This window comes from Gadus chalcogrammus, chromosome 1 (genome assembly GCF_026213295.1).
Source record: "Gadus chalcogrammus isolate NIFS_2021 chromosome 1, NIFS_Gcha_1.0, whole genome shotgun sequence".
NCBI classification, from domain to species: Eukaryota; Metazoa; Chordata; class Actinopteri; order Gadiformes; family Gadidae; genus Gadus; species Gadus chalcogrammus.
Window position 1 is genome coordinate 21455927 of NC_079412.1, and position 8538 is coordinate 21464464.

Sequence of the window (8538 nt, forward strand, 5' to 3'; positions counted from 1 at the left end):
GAGGAAGACGAGGAGCAGAGGAGACAGAAGGGAAGAGAAGGGAATGGAGAGGAAGAGAGACAGTGCCCCGAAAAGAGAGAGACAGTGAAGGGGAGAGAGAAGTGAATGGAGAGGAAGAGAGACAGTGCCCTAGAGAGAGAGAGACAGTGAAGGGGAGAAAGAGAAGAGAGGAAGAGAGATAGTACTCTGAGGAGAGAGAGAGAGACAGTGAAGGGGAGAGAAGGCAAAGAGGAAGAGAGATAGTATTCTGAGGAGAGAGAAAGAGACAGTGAAGGGAGAGAGGAGAGGAAAGGAGAGGGACAGCGATAAAGAGAGTGAGAGACAGTAAAGGGGAGAGAGAGGAGAGAGGAAGAGGGATAGTGCCCTGAAGAGAGAGAGAGAGAGAGAGAGAGAGAGAGAGAGAGAGAGAGAGAGAGAGAGAGAGAGAGAGAGAGAGACACACAATGAAGGGGAGAGAGAGGAGAGGGAAAGAGAGATAGTGCCCCGAAGAGAGAGAGAGAGAGACAGTGAAGGGGAGAGAGAGGAGAGAGGAAGAGAGGTATTGCCCCGAAGAGAAAGAGAGAGAGACAGTGAAGGGGAGAGAGAGGAGAGGGGAAGAGCGACAGCGATAAAGAGAGAGTGAGCGACGTCTAGGAAGATCTGTCTAACTGCGTTACGTCAAAATGGGACCGCACATCTCTGTACTGTTCTGCCTGCATGCATACAGACATACACAAACATACATACACATACATTCATGCAGGGATGCAGGCATGTATGTATGTATATGTGTATTTGTGTGTGTGTGTGTGTGTGTGTGTGTGTGTGTGTGTGTGTGTGTGTGTGTGTGTGTGTGTGTGTGTGTGTGCGTGCGTTAATGTATGTTTGTTTGTGTATGTGTCTGTCTGTGTGTGTGTATGTGTGCATGCGTGCGTGCGTGAGTGAGTGCGTGTGTATGTCTGTGTGGGTGCGTGTGTGTGTGTATGTGTGTCAGTATGTGTGTATGCGTGTCTGCGTGTGTGTGTGTGTGCCCCTGGCCAGGCAGTCAGGGGGTAAAAGTATAGCGCAGAGTTTACAGGCTGACCTATATACAGCATGCTATGCTAAGGCTATCAGCTACAATCATAAAGCATGCTAATGCTAACATCTCCTTCTCAAACAGCATGTAAACACAAACACACTCACACACAGCATGCTAATGCTAACGCTATCAGCTACTATCATATTGCATGCCTCTCATGCATCATGCTAACACTAACACCTACATTCATACTGCATGCTAACACTACCGCTAACCCCTTCTCTCATGCCCATGCCAATGCTTCCGCTAACATCTACTTTCATACTGCATGCTAATGCTAACACCTGCTCTCACGCCTCACCTGCTCTGTAAGACTGAGTTTGGCTCGGTGACAAGTCGTCATGGTTATGACCTCTATGCGTCTGTGCACATCAGGATCCTAACGGTCCCTATTTCCAGGCCAAAGGTCAAGACCCCACACATCACCGGCACAGGGAGGAGCTTCACTTCGTGGATGAGTACGGTCAGCCAATCGCAGTGCAGGTGGATGACAGGAGGGGGCATGGCCACAGGAAGAGGCACGCCGACTACACGGCGGAGAGACAATGGGACGCCCTGAGAGCCATGGGGCTGGTGAACAGAGACGACGCCCACAGGGACGAGTACAGCAATGGGTAGGTCACAGAGAGACCTACAGCCATTGGTAGGTCAGTAGAGAGAGAGACCAACACCCATGGGTAGGTCACAGAGAGACCTACAGCCATGGGTAGGTCAGAGAGAGACCTACAGCCATGGGTAGGTCAGTAGAGAGAGAGACCAACACCCATGGGTAGGTCACAGAGAGACCTACAGCCATGGGTAGGTCAGAGAGAGACCAACACCCATGGGTAGGTCACAGGGAGACCTACAGCCATGGGTAGGTCACAGAGAGACCTACAGCCATGGGTAGGTCACAGAGAAACCTACAGCAATGGGTAGGTCACAGAGAGACCTACAGCCGTCGGTAGGTCAGTAGAGAGAGAGACCAACACCCATGGGTAGGTCACAGAGAGACATACAGCCATGGGTAGGTCAGTAGAGAGAGAGACCTACAGCCATGGGTAGATCACATAGAGACCTACAGCCATGGGTAGGTCAGTAGAGAGAGAGACCAACACCAATGGGTAGGTCACAGAGACCTACAGGTCAGACTAATGGCCCATAAAGAAGGGAAAAGAAAGAGGCAGGAGATGTTTGGTTAGAGGTTTCCCTACGAAAGAGAAACTCATCGAGAAGGCAACATGAAGCTTTCAGATGGAAATCTTGATAAGCGTATTCCTACCATGGCCAGCATACACAGTGTTGATTTGAAACCTTTACGGACGCATTGTCTAAGAACTTCAGTGTCCAGACAGGATATCTTAGTCTTCCGGTTGCCTACAGGAAATGCTGCATTGATCAGTGCAGGCCGCCGAAACAAATAGGAAGAAGAAGGAGGTGAAGGTTGGTGAAGCAGTAGGAGGTAGACGAAGTAGCAGGAGCAGGAGTAGTTGGGTCTTATAGGAGTTTCAGGAAACAGTGTCGGTGAGACCAGCACTTGAAGAACATCTTACACTCCAAGGTCTTTCTCGTGTCACTGGTCTCTTAACCGGTTACCGGTGTTTAGAGTTAATGGTTTAAGGAACTGTTCTCCTACCTTAAGGAGCTCTGCTGTCCAACATGTAACGGTACCATGGAAAGTTCCTCTTCATGGTCCCAGTTTGGTTCCCAGCATAGTCTTCATCCCATTATGATCACAACCTGAGAGTATTGGGAGATACTTGATTCTTCAACACTTCTAGTCCCTCAAAATCACATGAAGTTTTCTCCCAGTGAAATATCAAACTTCCCTCTCCATAGGCAATACTACGGTCACATGAACCGATCACCTGACATGTACTCTGATCATATGATGATGACCCCTGAACTCTACCAAGCCAATGACTACCGGCCCAGCATGTCAGGGGACCAGCCCTCGGCCCATAGCTACATGCCTACCGTCTCCTACAGCCTTGACCACCTGGACAGACTGGACTACCAGGTATCACCTGTCTGCCTTCCACCCTGTCTGTCTGTCTGTCTATGGGCGTGTCTTTCTGCCTTTCTGTCTGTCGTCCACTTTGACTCTCTGCCCGTCTGCATGCCTGTCTCTTTATGTCTGTCTGTCTGTTTGTTTTTCTGCATATCCCTGTTCACTGACGCTAACTGACCTGGTGTGGTCCAAGTGCTGGGACCTGATGTGAATTTCTGTCTTGTCTCAGGCTCATGGCTCACCTTACCAACCAAACTCAGAGAATTGTCTGATTGGCTGCTACAACACAGAGAAGGCGGGACCAAACCACTTTCACAGACAGGTAGAGAACCTCATCTCAAATCACCTTCATAGAATATAGCTCTCATCCTTCATAGAGGACAGAGCTCTCATCCCTTCATAGAGGACAGAGCTCTCATCCCTTCATAGAGAACAGAGCTCTCATCCCTTCATAGAGGACAGAGCTCTCATCCCTTCATAGAGGACAGAGCTCTCATCCCTTCATAGAGAACAGAGCTCTCATCCCTTCATAGAGGACAGAGCTCTCATCCCTTCATAGAGGACAGAGCTCTCGTCTCATCCCCTCATAGAGAATAGAGCTCATCCCTCATATAGAACAGAGCTTTCATCCCTTCAGAGAGAACAGAGCTCTCATCCTTCATTTAGAATAGAGCTCTCATCCCTCCATAGAGGGTGTAATGACCTCCCCTGGTCTCCAGGCTGACTTCAGCGCCCCCTGGAGGGCAGACCGTTCTCTGGGCTACCTGCCGCTCAGCGAGCTGGACAGCGGGCTGGGCTGTGGGCCGGACAGCCCCCACCTCCATCACCAACTGCTGCTGTCAGAGGTGGAGACCGACGCCGTGTCCTCGCTGCCCGGCCACACCCCCTCCTCCCCGGGCTCCTCCCCCTCCTCAGAGTCCCTCCTCTCCTCGGAGCCCAGCGACTCCGGGTTCCACAGCGTAAGCACCGGGGAGTTCCGTCGGTTCCACAAGATGCACGGGAGCCACGGAGCCCACAGACACGCCCCCCCCCACCGCCCGGGCCCCTCCCCCCGGGAGCAGAGAGGACGCTGGGACCTGGAGTCCATCCCCGAGACCACGCAGGTGAACCAGGCGTCCCGCTGCACCGTGGGGAACAGTGTGACCACCACGGTGCAGTTCCACCGGGCGGAGAAGAGCCCCACCCTGCCCCGGCACCACCCCCCCTCCACCCTCGCACTCGGTGAGAACTAGCGAATGTACCTTTTATTGTCTAAATATTTCTTAATATATCTTAAAACATAGTTTTTGGGAGTAGCTCTATCCTAATCATTTAACGCTCCTGGTCTAATTAAACCGCTCAGATGTATGTCTGTGACCTTCCCCCTTGCTGAGCTCTGTGCTAGTGTAAGCTAGCTATGTGCTAGAGTGTTAGCTAGCTCTTTGCTAAAGTGTTAGCAAGCTCTGCGCTATAGTGTTGGCTAGCTCTGTGCTAGAGTGTTGGCTAGCTCTGTGCAAGAGTGTTGGCTAGCTCTGTGCTAGAGTGTTAGCTAAATCTGCGCTAGAGTGTTGGCTAGCTCTGTGCTAGAGTGTTAGCTAAATCTGCGCTAGAGTGTTGGCTAGCTCTCAGGTATTGTTGGGTAGCTCTGTGCTCCAGTGTTGGCTAGCTCTGTGCTAGCGTCCTCTCCTGACAGCTGTATGTCCCCCAGGCTGCCGCACCGAGCCCTGCCAACGGAGGGTGCTGTGGCTGGAGCAGCAGCATCATCATCGGAGGGGCGGGACCATAGACACACCTGGGCGGAGCCAGACCCTGACGGACCTGAGTGACAGGCAACGCCCTCGCAGAGCCAGCCACCCTAACATGAACCAGACCGGACCCCCAGGAGCCCCCAGCCCTTCCCCGGAGCCCCGTAGCACGGCCAGCGTCCCTGGTCCCGACCGCCCCACTCCCCCCCCACGCCTCCAGCTCAACTCCCTCCAGCTCCACGACCCCCCCGGGGGCAGGAGTGCGGAGGAGTGGGAGGTGCGCTGGAGGAGCCGGGAGGAGGAGGACTCCCTCTCCAAGAGCCCCGGCTCCGCCTCCAGTCGCGCCTCCAACGGCCGCAGTGTTCAGACTCTGGGGAATCGAACCAGCACCCCCAGGAGCCACTGTGGCCCCCTCTACAGCACGCTGGCGGTGGCCCCCCTCTCCCCTCGCTCCCCCCACTCCCCTCACTCCCCCCACTCCCCCCACTCCCCTTCCTCCCCCCGCTGCAGACTGTCCAATCAGAAGGCGGTGAGGAACCAGCTGCTGCGGGCCCGGGCGTCCCGATTGGCCAGGGAGCGCAGTGAGGTCACCACGGACGAGGAGGCGCGGGGAGAGGGCGGGGCGGGAGGCGCGGGCTGGGAGGAGGAGCGGCACTGGGCGGGGCGCTACTGGAGCCGCACCGAGCGGCGGCGCCACGCGGCGTTGTCACGGCAACACCGCGAGCGGCGGGGGGGCGGGGCGGAGGAGCTGGCGGCCGGGGGTCAGGGGTCGACCTCCTCCCAGACGGTGCTGGAGCTCAGCCACATGAAGCAGAACCGCCTGCGCCACAGCAAGCTGCTCGACGACTGGACCACGGTGGAGGAGCTGCTGTCACACGGGACCCGCGTGGACACTGACAGCCAGCTCTGTCGCAGCCCTCTGCTATCTGTTACTACGGTCTGACCGATCCTCACTCTGCTATCTGTTACTATGGTCTGACCGATCCCCACTCTGCTATCTGTTACTACGGTCTGACAGATCCTCACTCTGCTATCTGTTACTACGGTCTGACAGATCCCCACTCAATCTGTTTCTACGGTCTGACCGATCCTCACTCTGCTATCTGTTACTACGGTCTGACCGATCCCCACTCTATCTGTTACTACGGTCTGACAGATCCTCACTCTGCTCTCTGTTACTACGGTCTGACAGATCCCCACTCTATCTGTTTCTACGGTCTGACCGATCCCCACTCTATCTGTTACTACGGTCTGACCGATCCCCACTCTATCTGTTTCTACGGTCTGACCGATCCCCACTCTATCTGTTACTACGGTCTGACCGATCCCCACTCTATGGCCGTTTCTCAATTCGCGTACTTGTGCGTGCTCGTGTGCTCGTGGACTCGTGAAACGTCATCAGTCGTTGCCCGAGCACTGTTCCAATTCGAAGCACGCATCAAGCGAGTACTGTCGTAAAACCCGGAAGTGTTCTTGAAGCGTGCTCGATCTCGCTGTTTCACCGAGCATGCATCGGAGGTGGCTCGTGTGTGCTTGCAATCGCTATAAGTCCCAGGATGAATTTCGCACTCGCAGCAGTACGATGGCGGACAATATGGAGAAGACGCACAACTGTAGCTTAAGTTACTCTTAACTTATATATATATTTATATATTATAATAATAATAATAATATAAGATAATATATAAATATATATAAAATCGTGTGTGTATAGCTTATACACATGACAGGACACGCATATCTTTTCAATTTTTATTCATTCAGAATATTTACATACTATTTGAAAATGAAAGAGGCTGGGATTTTGTTTTATATCATCTGTTTATATTGTTCAGTAGTATATGCCTAAATGAGGCCGTAGCAAAGTTAACGGACGAGCAGAGGTGGTGACGTCATCGAGTCCGCTGCTGTTCCAATCGCAGGTACGTACTCGCGTGCTCGCAAGTATGTGCTTGAAGTACAGACTTGCCAAGTACATGCTTGCAAGTCATCGAGTCCGTAGTACGCGTGCTAGGAATTGAGAAACGGCCTACCTGTTACTACGGTCTGACCGATCCCCACTCTATCTGTTACTACGGTCTGACCGATCCCCACTCTGCTATCTGTTACTACGGTCTGACCGATCCCCACTCTATCTGTTACTAAGGTCTGACCGATCCCCACTCTATCTGTTACTACGGTCTGACAGATCCTCACTCTGCTATCTGTTACTACGGTCTGACCGATCCTCACTCTGCTATCTGTTACTAGGGTCTGACCGATCCAAACTCTGCTTTCTGTTACTATGGTCTGACAGATCCTAACTCTGCTATCCGTTAATACGGTCTGACAGATCCTAACTGCTATCTGTTACTATGGTCTGACAGATCCTAACTCTGCTATCTGTTACTGTTGTCTTACAGATCCTAACTATCTGTTACTACTGTCTCACTGCTCCTATTTATATCCGTTACTACTGTCTCATTCTGTTACCTGCTACAACCGTATGACAGGATTTCATCTGCACCCTGTAATCAGTGTCTACGGGCTAACGCCCTGCAATCTGTTATCTGTTAGTGCTGTCTAGAGACCACCTAGGTTAGACTGTGATTGGTGCCGCCGAGATACAACCAGCTTAGTGAACAGGATGAACCTGTGGTCTGGGCTCAGCAGGGAGCTGATCAATACCAGATCAATAACAAATCCATAACAGATCCATCACAGATCAGTCACAGATCCATAACAGTGGTCCAGGCAGAAGTTCCTGAGGAGAAATGTAAGCATTATGTGTAAATGGGAGATGACCCTTGATGCAGGAAAGAGTCATACAAAGATATTTTGAAAGGAAGGGCAGAAGCTTAGGATTCGGGATCTGCAACAAAGAAAGTTTATTTTTATGGCCTGTGTTTTGAAAAGAGAAAAGAGTTGACCTCTGTGGATATATTGGTAAAGTACTATATTTGATAAACCACGTGTGTGTGTGTGTGTGTGTGTGTGTGTGTGTGTGTGTGTGTGTGTGTGTGTGTGAACAACTTGTTTGTGCACTGTTCTTCTGTGTTAACCTGGTAAAGTGTTGATGTACAATCTGTTTTTGGGGGGAACAAAACTACAATCATCTCACTAGAGCCCTGAGTGACACAAAGCTAGCACTTTATATCAGCTAGCATTTAGCATGTTCACCTTAGCTACCAGCTGTGAATGCAAAACAGTGTACCCAGATGAACCCAGCTGAGCCAGTATGTAATGTAGTGATCAAACTAACTCTTGAGTGAACTTTTCTATTAAAGAGCCTTTAACTTGCAAGTAAACTTCAAGAGCAACATTTCCAAAAAAGTTGAAGCAAAGTAAATCGTAGAAGGTTCAAGTCGGAAACACCCATGGATTTCTCATCAGACTGTAAACAAGCAACACATGAGGCAAGAAGGTTCAAGGACGGGATGTATCTCCTCCATATTTATGCTTTTTCGGCATATTATGTTTTGTTTGTATTTCTTAACAAACTTGTGGATATAAAAAGATCTCTTACTTTGGACTGACCATAACCTGTGGGCGGGACCATTGTCTGTCTGTACGTCTGAGAACCAATACCGTGGTCTGTCTACGTCTGAAAACCAATAGCATCGTGGCCTCATGGCAGGCTTTTCTTCATCCAATCTGCATCATCACATATCTCACTTTATTAGACCATAGTGGTCCCCCATAGCGGTCCCCATAGTGGTCCCCATAGTGGGGTCCCATAGTGGTCCCCATAGTGGGGCCCATAGCAGTCTCCAATAGTGCTCTGG